Raw genomic sequence first — 13,950 nt, forward strand, 5'->3', positions numbered from 1 at the left:
ATTATTTAATTTCAGGTACAGAGTAGTTTACATTTGCAATTTCACTTGATCATGTTCGAAATACATGTACATCTACAAACACAAGTCACAAATGTTAAGGAATACATTAACCTACAAAAAAAAAAATTGTTGTACTTCCAGTGGTACCAGAGATGCCCACAGGGGAGATTCATGATGCACCCGCATCATGGGAATTTTTTTTGGGGGGGGGGAATCTTATCGTTTAGCTGCCACTTCTACATATCTTCACACAAAAATGGGGGGATCGTTTCATTTGATTGACTTGGTATTCATTTTTAGTTATGGTTATTATGTACAGTTTCTCTACCTATCTGTGGCTGATCGTGGCGATGGGGTTGAAATGAAGCACCACCGCTTATGCCTTCAGAATCAGTTTGGAAGAGGAGGGGGGGGTTCACTGTTAAGCATAGTCAAGGAGACAAAATGTTAAAAATAAGGTTCAGTACATTAACAATGGCAGCGAGCCAAAGCAGTTTTATACGTTTATGTTAGGAAATATGAATGAACTGTGCTTTTTCTATCTTGCAATGAAAGGTTTTGAATGTTATGCGCCATTCGATTTTTGGCATCTCGACCAGTAGTAAACAATGTCTGGTGTTTTTTGGACACTGCAGACTTCAGTCTTAGTGTTGGATAATTTCAGGCACGCTTGCGTAGATTGGGGAATTGTCTCCCCCACTATTTTCCCTGCACTATGCTCAACCTAATTTACCCCCCTCCCCAGTTTGGGCACTTTGCTCCACTAGTTTTGGAACCGAATCGGCGCTACTGTTCGCTTGTTGTGTTCCTGTGCTACGACTGACTGGATAATTGTATAATACTGTCAGTTTTCGTTGTCTAAAGCTTAATTTTATTGACTAGGAGGAGAGGATTCAAGAAATGCATAAAGGAGACAGGAAGACTACCTAGTTTGAAAGGCTTTCCAAAGATACACAAAGAGGAGATAAAGTTAAGACCAGTAATGAACTGCAGAAACAATATTTTGGAACCCTTGGAAAAGAAATTAAAGAAAGTTATTGAAGTGTTAGTAACACAGCAAGAAAGCAGAGCAGTTAAGAACAGTGAACAAGTAGTACACCTCATAAAAGGACTAAGTTAAAAGAGATGAAGACGACAATGTTTAGCTTAGATGTGAAAAGTATGTTCCCGAGCATCAAGAGGGGACACGTTTTGGACATTATTAAAAAGAGAATGGGACAAGAAATTATAGGAGAATGGGATAGTGAAAGGGTAGTGAAGGTGCTGGAAACCATTTGGAATAACGGTTACAGTATAATGGGAGATAAAATAATGTTAATGAGTGAAGGACTAAATATAGGTTCTAGCCTAAGCCCAGCATTGGCTGAATTGGTTATGAATGAATGGGAAAAGAAAGTGATAGAAAAACGAGGTGACAAAATAATTCTGTTTTGCAGATATGTGGACGATTGTTTTGGCATATGGAAGGGAACGAAGAGGCAGCTCGACATTTTTGCCAAAGAAATATAAGATGAAGAAAGAGGGATATTATTGGAACTTGAAATAGAAGAAGAAGACAAATTAAGCTACCTAGATATATTGATGCAAAGGAAGAGAGGACAAGAAATTGAAACCACTTGGCATCAGAAGAAGTGTGCAGCAGGGGTATTCTGCCACAAAAGAAGTGATGTAAGTGAAGTGACAAAGATAAATTTTATAAAAAATATGGAGGACAGAATCAAGAAAATATGCATGAAAGAATGTGAAAAAGAAGGCAAAATAAATAGCCTATGGAAACAGCTGGAAAAGAATGGCTATGAGAAGCAGGATAGACTGGACATAAACAGAAGAAGTAAGAAAACGGGCAGGGGAGAATTGGAAGAGAAAGAAAAAGAGGAGAGAAGGTTTGGAATAAAGAGTATGGGGAAGACCACAGAAAAGATATGCAAAGTGCTTAGGAAAGCGGGCATTAAAACTTACAGGAAGGGAGGGAGAAGCATCTTAGGAATAGCGAAGAATGCATGCAAGAAAAAGGAGAACAGAGAAGAGGAAGAGGAAGGGATTATCTATGAAGTGAAATGTAAAGAATGTCAGAGTGTGTACATAGGAGAAACGAAAAAAGGCTGAAAGAAAGGTTTAAACAACATAGGGATGATGTACGACATAAGAGAGAGAGAAATGCAATATTTAAACACATGAGGGATAAAGGACATGACATAGAGTGGGATGAGGCTAAGCAGATAGGAAGGGAGAAGAGCATGCTAGTGAGAAAATGGAAGGAAGCCAAGGAAATAGAGAAGAAAGGTGAAGAAGAAATAATGAACTGGAATGGGGGACTGAAGTTAAGAATGGAAGAAGGTGTTAGAAAGAGTGGAAAGGACAAGAGAGAAAGAGGAGAGGAGAAGGGAGAAAAATGAAGGAAAAAGAGCATGAGATATTCTATATGAATATCTCTTCACATTCTATATGAAAGTAATTATGTTTAGCCTTGTAGGTGAAAGTACAGTTGGAAAGTGAAAGCCACCTGCTAGAAAGTTCCTAACAACTTTCTAATAGTCTGGAGGGAGTAATGTTTGTGTATATATAATACCCTTTTTGTGTATCTTGTTACTGTTGTACTTGATACAGAGTCTGATGAAGACCTTGCTAGAAGGTTGAAACGTTACGTTTTAGTTTATGTTTTCTAATAAAATAAATTACTGCCTTGGTCAGCATATTTAGTTTTTCATAATCATGGAAACAAGGCTTAATGGTGTTATATATAATTACATGTAAAATTACACTATCAGATTTTTGGGAGTCATCCTACTTACACCCCTGCTTTGGATGTAATACAGAATTTGTGAAATAGTAAAATGAAATGTAGTTTTTCTTTCCCCCTGCTGAACTTTCAATTATTTGCAGATTATCACGCGAGGCTCAAAGGAAGTTTTGTGCTCAAGGCCAGATCAAGACGTGATCAGGTGTTTAAAGCATTTAGGGGCATTATTCTACTGCTAAGAGACCTAAAGGTGACCTGACCCACCTAATCTAACAATGAAAGGATTTCAGAATATCTTATCAATACCATGAGCCCTAAACCTGACCTGACTAACATAACAAAAAGATTTAGGAGTGAAATAATACTCCTTCACATCCCATGCACATGAAATAAGATGGTATCTAAGACAACAGTAAACAATCAGATAGAAGTGCATGGAAGGAAAAAAATGGTCTCCAGAATACGTGCAGTAAGTAGTCACGAAACCTCTGAAGTATGTGTTAACAGACATAATTAGAAATCAAACCACATAAAATACCACAGCGGCATAGTTGGTAAGGGCCAGCCCCCGTGATGAAGTGATTAATTATGCTATGATGCCAGGGGTCCCAGCTTTGAATCCAGCCCTGGCCATGGATGTTGTGAGTGTCCATTCATCAATTTCATCATATCATCACTCATCCCCATCTTCGCAAATTAGCCAAAAGTGGCACAAAGCGAAGTAAAATAAAGGATATCACTCACACTCCAGTCAGTAGGGTATTTGACTGCCACATGGGATACCCGGGTTCAATTCCTGGGGTGGGTGATCTAAGGTTGTAATTTTTCTGGCTTGTCCCTGCATAAAGTGGTTCTGGGGTTTCCCTAGCCTCAAATCAAATTTGGGGAATAAAAGCAGACGGAGCATGTGTGGGGCCCTACACACACACATCCCCTAAATGTGCCTTCATGGGATGGTGCTATGCACACGTAAAAAATGCAGTGGCCATGTAAAAATTGGAGTTAAACAATTGGCACTTGGACAAGCGGTTGCTGCAGTTGAAATTCAGTTGCTGGTTCTGAAAACAATTATACTTTTTTTTGTCAGTTTACAGATGTTGGTTTAATTCTGTTAGATTTTTGAGGTGTTTTTTGGCCCCATCACTGTTGATTTTCTGCCGCTCTTTGCTAATCATGATGATGAGGATGAGTGATGATTAGATGAAATTGATAAAGGACACTTAGGTACAGACCAAGATTCAAACCTGAAAATCTTGGTGATGGGATTAAAAGCCAACCAATTGACATGCTTGGCCACAGAGCCAGTAAAATTGACCTTCGATACAAATTGGAAACATGCTTGTCATAAGGATGCTGATATATTCAGGAATATTGTTGCCATATATTGTATAGGCCTCTTGTGCTTGTAGTTCATACGTGATCCGTGTGCATTTGAAACAATGCACAATTGCAAACACATTCTTGAAATTTGCATATTTTTGCATTTCTTAGCATTTACACATGGTTCTACACATTTTGTATGTGCATGCAACTGGTTCAGTCACATAAAAATTGTGGAAGTATTTCATGATAGAAGTATGTGGGCCACATGTCAGGACTAATACATCAGATATTTGAGATTCTGCATTGTGAACAAATTTTGTTATGTAAAACATGAAAATATATTAATTGCAAAAAAAAATCAACATAAATTTAGAGGGGTACATTTGGTCGCCAGCCCTACAATGGGTAATGGTTTTGAATGTTTAATGATTGTTTTCAACATTTCATAGGAAAAAGACAGAGTATTGTAGAAATGATTGTTATAGTAAACTTGAACCTTGGTGAAAGTAATCACCACTTTCTGGAGTTCCAAAAAATGGAATTTATCAGTGAAAAAAGACGTAAAAAGAACCTTATACAAAACCTCTGTGCTTCCCACCAACAAGGCATTTCATTCTCATAAGAAAGAGAAGAGCAAAATAGTGGAAACGATTGTGAGAAAATTTAGAGCTTTGGGTCATTCCACGCCAAATCAACAAAAAAAAAAAGTGGAATTTCTGGCCCGACCATCTCGGATTTTTCTGAAACTCGACTATTTGGTAGTCTTCATGAAGATATGAAATCCTCAGAAATTGTAGCTTCCTGTGAGGAATTAATTCGAGCTGACTTTTTTTGAGTAGGATACCTTGATCACCAGCATCATGGCATCATCCAGATTCGAAAGCCTTGAAGATTTTGAGATTCGTGGAAACCTTGACAGTCCATATTTTGAAATTAATAAGTATCACCTGGAAATTAACACCAAAGCAGGAACAAACAGTGGATATCCACAGACAGATCAACACTTGAAACATCAATGAAGCCTGCAGAATTCATAGAAACTTTAGTCGAAAAAATACGCACCTGATCGAAAATTCTTTCATGCCAACAAGCTTAATTTCACAAGCAAGAAACAGTTCTTGATAGGCACTACATTGTACTTTGTGATTTTGCAGAAAATTACTCCTGTGTGTTGCAAGATGCCTCACAAGGTTTTCACTGGAATAATGGAATACATCCATTCCCTATTTACACTGGTCAAAAAAATTAGGGGAGCAAGCAAGAAATCCCAAAACCAAAGTTGGTAAGTCAAAAGTAGCAATGTATTTTGATTAGGTGAGTGTGTCCTCAACCAGTACAATACATGTCTATTGAGTCATTAGCACAACAGTGTTCTAGGGGTGATTTCGGCAAGGTACTGCACAAAATCAGGAGAACAGCACGGTGATAAGACAACAGAAATGGACAGATACGCAACAGATCCATACCTCTAATAAGGCGTGTGGTCGCCATGAACTTCTATGACAGCTGCACATCTGTTTTGCATGGAACCAATAAGGTTATCAACGACAGCCTGTGGGATATTCACCCATTCCTCCAGAAGGGATTTCCAACTGTTGCAGAGTTGTAGGCAGCGCTGGCCGAGCAGCAATGCGTCTTCCGAGTGTGTCCCACACCTGTTCAATGGGATTCAAGTCTGGGGAGGACGCTGGCCATACCATTCGTTCGATACCCTCATCCCGTAGCATGGCGTCAACCAGACGTGCTCGGTGAGGTCGCGCATTATCGTCCACAAAAATGAAACGATCACCGATAACTGCAGCCATTGGGACAACATGAGGCCTGAGGATCTCATCCCGGTACCATAAGGCTGCCAAAGTATCGTTCCGGATAATGTGCAGGGGGGTACGTCGACCAATACTGATCCCTGCCCATACCATTAAGCCACCGCCACCATACTGAGACACTTCGCACACATGTGCGGGATAATTGCGAGTCCCACGTTCCCTCCAGATGAGAATGCGTCGAGTATCTGACTGGAGAAGAGAACTGACTCATCCGAGAAGAGAACTGAACTCCACTCTCCATGTCCCCACTCACGATGTTCCAGCCCAACGTCTGCGGGCCCTACGGTGTTGGGCATTCAGAGGGACACACACCATTGGTCTTCTTGCATAAAGACCCCTGTCCCGCAGGTGATTTCGTACAGTTTGGCTCGAGACTCTTCGTCCTGTTGCCAAAACAAGGCCACGTTGCAAGTCAGTTTCAGTTTGCTGCCTATTCCTGTGAGCCGACAATGCTAAGTACCGGTCTTCCCTAACTGTTGCTGACCGTGTGCGACCTTGCCTAGGCCTCCTTTGTACTGTACCTGTCTGTTGAAATCGTGTCCACAACCTTGAAATGACACTGCGTGACACACCAAGGGCTGCAGCCACCTCACGTTGTGTTTGCCCTGCTTCCATCCTCCCAATGGCTCTCCATGCGCTAGATTCCCCTAAATCGTGTTGTTCTGCCATCGTTCCTATTCAACACTACTCAACTGAATTCCACCTGCACTTACGGTCTGCCAGCACCACACAACCGGTGTTCCCAAGTGACCTCGTGATTCCTCCTCACATCACAAATTCTGCCACGTGCCTTATGGTGTCACTAGAGAGCTCTTCATGCTGATGATTCATCACAGATGAATTGTACTGGTTGAGGACACACTCACTTCATCAACATACATTGCTACTTTTGACTTTCCAACTTTGGTTTTGGGATTTCTTGCTTGCTCCCTTATTGTTTTGACCAGTGTATTATAGAAATCCCGGTACTTCCGACAGTCATAACTGAAAATTTGGTTGCCATATCAGATAGCATGATAAAGCATTAGTTCACTTACTCCAGAAAGTACTTATTACATTTTTGAAGGATAAATTTGGTTCTGACAACCTGGTCAAGATATTTTACTTTTCTGATGGAGCAGCAGCACACTACAAAAATCGCAAAAACTTCATCAATGTTGCCTACCATGAGGATGATTTTTCTATGTTGTGTGACCGATTTGTTAAAGTTAATTCCATTCCAGGAATCCAAAAGTTTCATGCAGTACTTCCTATTACAAAATATGTCATACATATGAAACGTTATTCTGCATGTGATGAATTTATAGAACATCGTAACATAATATGTTCAAATGCCTTAGAATTTACAGATATTACTGGATATTTTACTTGTGTATATGATAACAACTGGTGGCTAGTGTGTGTTCAGAAAGGGTGGAAAGAGCTACTATAGCTAGCTTTTCCTCCACCTCACCAGTTCCAGGTAGAAACAGCTGAAGGAAGGGAAAGGGAAGATTTCTGCCTTTACCTCCATTGCCCCCCCCCCCCCACTGTAATGGTTGAAAGGTCCTGGTTTCAAGTGCTCCAGTCTATCTCCTTTAGAAACAGATAGGGGATTGGTTTCCTCTTATTCCATTCTAAATCCTCTAAAGAACTTGAAGGGGGGGGGGGATTGTGCAGTCCTTATGTTCTTTGTATTTACACCACAACTTATTACACGTTGTACAATGTGTATGTATAATATGGGATGTAGTTTAATTATTTATGAAATGAGAACTTATTATGTGCAGACAAAAAATGTTATGCTTTCTTTTTTTTTTTTAAATATGGAGTATATAATGATTAAATAACAATATTTGCTCACGCTCTCTCATATTACTAGTGTTTATTTAAATATACTAATCTCTTGGCCTCCAATGAAAACAATTGGGTAAGCTAAACAGTCCTAAATATGGATGTAATGTTTATTTGGGCAAGAATATTGTTGTTCTGGGTTAGGTTTATTTTACTTCGCTTTTCAGCCACATTTGGTTAATGCGAAACGAGGATGAGAGTGATATATGATGGAATTGATGAAGGTCGGGCTTCGAACACGTGACAAACGCACATTCTTGTTCCTGTTTTGTACTCTGCAGCAGCGGCGGCTCTATGGGGAGAGCTGCTGTGCCATGGCTCTACCCTCAGAAAAAGAAAAAGCATTTGCTTTGCCAAAATATAGTTAAATTAATACATTTACGAACGAGGAGATTCGAATCTCGTAAGCGTTCCAGCTTGCAGTCGCCTCAATTCCTGCGCCGCATCCCCAGCTGTTCTCTCAGTTGCTCTGGGCCAGCATAGCCTGGCCTGTGCACAGAGGCATGCACGGAGACATGAGAAAGTCTACGCAGTTAACGAGCGAGGAGGTGGTAGCGCAGTGGTAGCCATAAGACAACCAGCCGCGCCCCTTTTCGGCTGGCATGATGCAAGAGCTTTCGCATTGTGTTGACATAGTTGCAAACTTCACAGAGAAGTGACTAATCCTGACCGATTTGTAATACTTGTTGGAGATGTAATTTGTGAGAAAGATCTATTCGAAGCAGCATTCCACAACCTCTTCTCCCTCCATATCCTTATCATCACTGTAAATAATTGCACCACATTAACGATCTTTTCACTCCTTCCCTCCTCCATTCTTCCACAATCAATGATCTCCAAGTGACAAATTAACAATGTTGCAATGCTGTAGACAGTGTAATGAATACCGATCTTCAATTGTTCACACCATCAAATATGGCTACCATAATAGTGTATCAACAATCATACCATTAATAATTGCACATAATTTCGCAATTTCTATACGCCAGTGCCAAATTTCAACTTGAGATTCATCATTAGGAGGTCAAAGGGTAAGATTCTACTTTACGTCCTTTTCCAAAATAATACATGTCATATATCGTTGGAAAGCTTATTGTATAAGGAATTCAACAACATAAATCCCAAAGCGAGGAAAAATTACCCGGAGGAGGAAATCGATAAAAACTGATTCTGTCCGGATATGCATAATTTAACGTACTGAGGAAATTTTTCGATGATGAAGCACATACTTAGGGGTGAAATGAGTGCTAATGGAACCTAACCTAACCTCGTCCCCATGAATAGTTTGTGGGGCTACCCATGCATGGTTTTTAGAGCTAATGTGAATAGTTTGTGGGGCTACCTGTGCATGGTTTTTGGGGCTATCGTGAATGGTTCGTGAGGCTACCCGTGAATGGTTAGTGGGACTGCACATGCATTCACAACGCAGACACAAAGACGAGCCTGCAGTGTTGTTAACTCCCATCGGTTACCACCAAAAGGCAATAAGGACATAAAGTAGAATCTAGCCGGCCAAAGTTAGTGAGTATCTCGAATTTGAAAGTAATCGAATGAACTCCCCATATTGTTAAATCATACCCAAATAGTTTTAGATTTTAGAAGGGGGTGGGAGTTACGTGTACTTTTCTTGGTAAATTTCTCGTATCGGACAAACGGCTGAAATTTGCTAGTTCATTTAATTTGAACATTTGTACTTACGTATTCTGCATTGAGAAACATTGCTGAAGGTGGCATTTCGCATATTTCACGGTAATAAGCTCTATTTGCGACATATCGAGTCAGTTTTCTTCGTTTCTTTTTGCCTTTGGTAACACGCAAAATAGCGGTCACAGTTTCACTACCGTACTCGGCATGCAGTGTTTCCACCCCACTGCACCCAAAAATACTAACGTAGCCCCACAAACCATTGATGCGAGCCATTTATACATAGCCCCAAGAACCATTTCCGGTAAGGTTAGGTTAGGTAGGGTCATGGTTAGGTTACAATAGTTAAAAATAGAGTTAGAAAAAAATATGCATAGCCCCACACACCATTCTCGCATAGCCCCATGAACCATTGACACATAGCACCACAACCCATTTGCAGAAACGTACCTTCTTCAGTTACAAAAACATGTGTTTGAAGACACTGACCGGGATTACGTCATCACACACAGGTCATCCACCTGGAAGTAAATGGATGCAAGAGCTTTCGTGCATTGGCCACACATTTGTATCAAAAAATTGATGATTTACCGGATTAGTACCCAAAATTCAATGAACGATGCGAGAAAACACTTCCCCGAACTTCCACAAATATAAAGAAACCGTATTCGGTAAATAATTTCTCCTGTAAATTTGAAGAAATCCGTTTGTCAGATACGAGAAATGGTAACTGTCTGATATCGACCGAACGGATTTCTTCAAATTTACAGGAGAAACTAGGCTACTTACTGAAACCATTTTCTGTATCATTGTCAAGGTTCTTCGAGGTATTTTCTTTCGCGGAAACTAAAAACTTCACCATAGAATGCTGCAGAACAATAAATAATCAGTTGTTACGTAAGGAACTTGCATCTTCTAAAACATTAGGCCGTTGTTTCCATTATGTACGTGCAGATGACGCGAGCATCGAAAGTCACGCGGTCTCGGCAGTGTTTCCAAACGTGCCTTTTTTTTTTACGAGAATTTTTTCTCTAACTATGCTTACCTAACCTAACCTTGCCAGAAATGGTCCGTGGGGCTATCGTGAATGGTTTTTGGGGCTATCGTGGATGGTTTTTGGGGCTATCCGTCAATGGTTTATGATGACATAATAAACACGAAAGTAGGTATTTTTCGGTTAAGAAGGTTGAAACACTGGGTACTACTTTACTATACCGGAGACACCTATCAATGATTTATTTTGCAATTTCTTTCATTGCTAACGTACTATTCTGCATTGAGGAACATTTCTTTAGGTGAAATAATGAATTTCTAACGAAAATAATGTCTATTTCTACCATTAATGAGTACTTACTTTTGTTCCTTATTTCCCACCAACCATCCACGGGTAGCCTCAAAAACCATTGACGTTAGCTCCAAAATTCACGATAGCCCCACGAACCACCACAGGGATGAGGTATGCCTACTATGGTTAGGTTCCATTAGCAGTCCTTTCGTTCAATTTAGCATATACGGACAACATTGTGTTTTCTCGATGAAAGAAAATACACGGTATTCTTTTAATTTTAACCTTCCACTTCTTGAAGATTGTGTGAATTACAAATTCCATGTCATCTTCCACACCCGGCAACAACTTCATGACGCATCCTCGACACATCATCTTGTAGCAGCAGCTATAGCGCGTATTGTGCTCTCGTGCAGAAAGAAAATGGCAGCAGTAACGCGTCGGAAATAGATTTTCGTAGAAAACCACATGCATTCGCATTAAAATGGATCAAAACTACATTCCCGAACATCAACAACACTACAGAAAATGATTTGCGGGTAAGAATTGACAATATAAAGAAAGTCTGTAATTTTGTTAATTTTCGGTACACTAACTAATTTTGGCCTCCTAACCACGAATCTGTTGTAAAAAACCGGGGGTCAAGTCCGGAAATTGGACATTTTGATGAAACATTGTTCGTTAGTCCCAAAAACCATCCACGGGTAGCCCCACAAATCATTGATGATAGCCCCAGAAACCATCCACGGGTAGCCCCATGAACCATTCACACGAGGTTAGGTTAGCCCGGTAAGGTTAGGTTCCATTAGCATTCATTTCACCCCTAAATTGATCGAAAAAATAGGGTTTGTACTAAAATTGAACATCATAAATCATTTTATTGTAAAACAAAGGCGTGGTTGGAAACAATGACAGGAGATTACATTTTCGTTCGTAAAACTATGCATATATACACCTATATATAAAAAAAATTCAATCCGCTTTTCTTCAAATTTCCAGACGTGACCCCGGTATTTTACAACAGATTCGGGAACTATTAGAGTATAAGGGGAACGCCTATAAATCATATTTTTTACATTGCTAACGTACTATTTTGGAATGCGGAACATTTGCTAAGGTGAAATAATGCATTTCTATCTAAGATAATCTCTATTTCTTACATTTACGAGTACTTACTGTTACTTGTTATTTTGATTCTGTAACACATTATGGCGGGCGATAGCGTACTGGTTCAGGACGCGTTGTGCGAGTGTTTTGTCGATCTATGCAGTGTTGCAACCTCGTTCACTGCAAAATACATTCTTTCTTGCCCGGATTTGACATTATGCTAATACGTCGCAAACCATTGACATTAGTCTCACAAACCATTGATGTTAGCCCCACAAACAATTAACGTTAGCCCAAAAAAACATTCACGTTAGCCCCAAAAACTATGTTCTGTAAGGATAGGTTAGGTTAAGGGTAAGAATTTACAATATAGAGAAAGTCTCCAATTTTGTTAATTTTTGGTATACTAACTAATTTTGGCCTCCTAATCATGAATCTGTTGTAAAAAACCGGGGGTCAAGTCTGGAAATTGTACATTTTGATGAAACATTGTTCATTAGCCCCAAAAACCATCCACGGGTAGCCCCACAAACCATTGACGTTAGCCCCAAAAACCATCCACAGGTAGCCCCACAAACCATTGACGTTAGCCCCAAAAAACCATCCACGGGTAGCCCCACGAACCATTCACATGAGGTTAGGTTCCATTAGCACTCATTTCACCCCTAAATTCATCGAAAAAATAGGGTTCGTACTAGAATTGAACATCATAAATCATTTTCTTGTAAAACAACGCTGTGGTTGGAAACAATTACATTTTCGTATGTAAAACTACGCATATACACCTATATATATATATATATATATATATATATATATATATATATATATATATATATATATATATATATATATATATATATATATATAAAAAACAATCTGCTTTTTTCCAAATTTCCAGACGTGACCCCCGGTTTTTTACAACAGATTCGTCATTTGGAGGCCAAATTAGTTAGTATACCGAAAATTAACAAAATTGGTGACTTTCTCTATATTGTAAATTCGCTCCAGGTTAAGTTAGGCAAGTATTGTTAGTTAAAATACATATAAAAAAAAATTAAAAATACTCGACACGTCATGTTCTAGTGAAAACACGGCGAGGCTGAAACACTGACTATGGGGTTGCGTCATCTTAACACACGGAACATTGTACTCTCGTGCAGAAAGCAAATGGCTGCAGCAGAAACAGCGTGTCGGAGAGAGATTTTCACAGAAAACTACATGTTTTCGCATTAAAATGGATCAAAACTAGATTCACCAACTTCCACAACACCACAAAAAATGATTTCCGTAAGTACTTTCTCCTGTAAATTTCAAGAAATCCGTTTCCCTTATACTATAATGTTACCCAGATTCGTGATTAAGAGGCCAAAATTAGTTAATATACCGAATATTAACAAAATTGGAGACTTTCTCTATATTCTCAATTTGCTCCGATTTGCGTAAGCACTTTCTCCTGTAAATTTGAAGAAATCCGTCTCCGGTATAGTAAAGTGTTACCAAACACTGCATACTCACTCCAAATCGACCAAACACAAGCACGACTGCACGCCATATTGTCTGTTACCCAAGCATAACAAGGAAGACAAATAATGACTTGTAATATGAAAAGTTGACACTATTTTATGGAAAAAGGCATGACTTCACCTTAAAGAATCTTCCGCAATGCAGAATATGTAAGTATCAATGCTAAAATTAAGGAAATAAACGAGTGAGAGGTGTTCGGGCCTTATCAGACAAGTACTCGAGAAATTTACCCTTTTCTTTTAGTAGTCATTCCTTATTTTGCAATCTTTCCATGTATTTGACGTTCCTTTATTAAGAATACTGAGCGCTAAAGTGTGTGCGGCACCGCTCTGACTGCTACCCCAAGGGTCGAGACCACTGTACGTCACCAATGTTTACATGTAAATTGCAATCGAACCATGTAAAAATTGCATTCGTAGCATGATGAAATCGCAATAGAACAAAAGGAACTTGGGCCCCTTGGTTTTAGGCTCCGCTCACTTCCAGCTTGAATTCAATGCTAATTTCACCCCTCTAAAGAACACATATAGATTAAAAATTCTGTACAAACCCTTGGCACTGATAAGCAGTGGAATTACATTACACCCAAAGTATATACCACTGAACGAACTATACCGTTAATATTTTCTTACGCGGGAACAAAATAACCAGCCTGACACAACTCC

At 39.5% G+C, this 13,950-nt stretch overlaps 1 protein-coding gene across 6 annotated transcripts in view; it reads right to left on the bottom strand.

The window, feature by feature from the left end:
- The window catches only part of LOC145999457 (uncharacterized), an 80,361-nt gene extending 66,411 nt beyond the window's left edge, over positions 1-13,950 (bottom strand). For 5 of the 6 annotated variants that reach the window (XM_083136416.1, XM_083136414.1, XM_083136419.1 and 2 more), the window contains exon 1: positions 13,901-13,950. The gene's annotated coding sequence lies outside the window, so the exon portion shown is untranslated. Of the gene's footprint in view, positions 1-9,816; positions 9,841-13,900 lie in introns of those variants that run through there. The other variant, XM_083136415.1, reaches the window with a different exon arrangement.

This window comes from Lepisma saccharinum, chromosome 15 (assembly GCF_977018435.1).
Source record: "Lepisma saccharinum chromosome 15, izLepSacc3.1, whole genome shotgun sequence".
Taxonomy (NCBI): Eukaryota; Metazoa; Arthropoda; class Insecta; order Zygentoma; family Lepismatidae; genus Lepisma; species Lepisma saccharinum.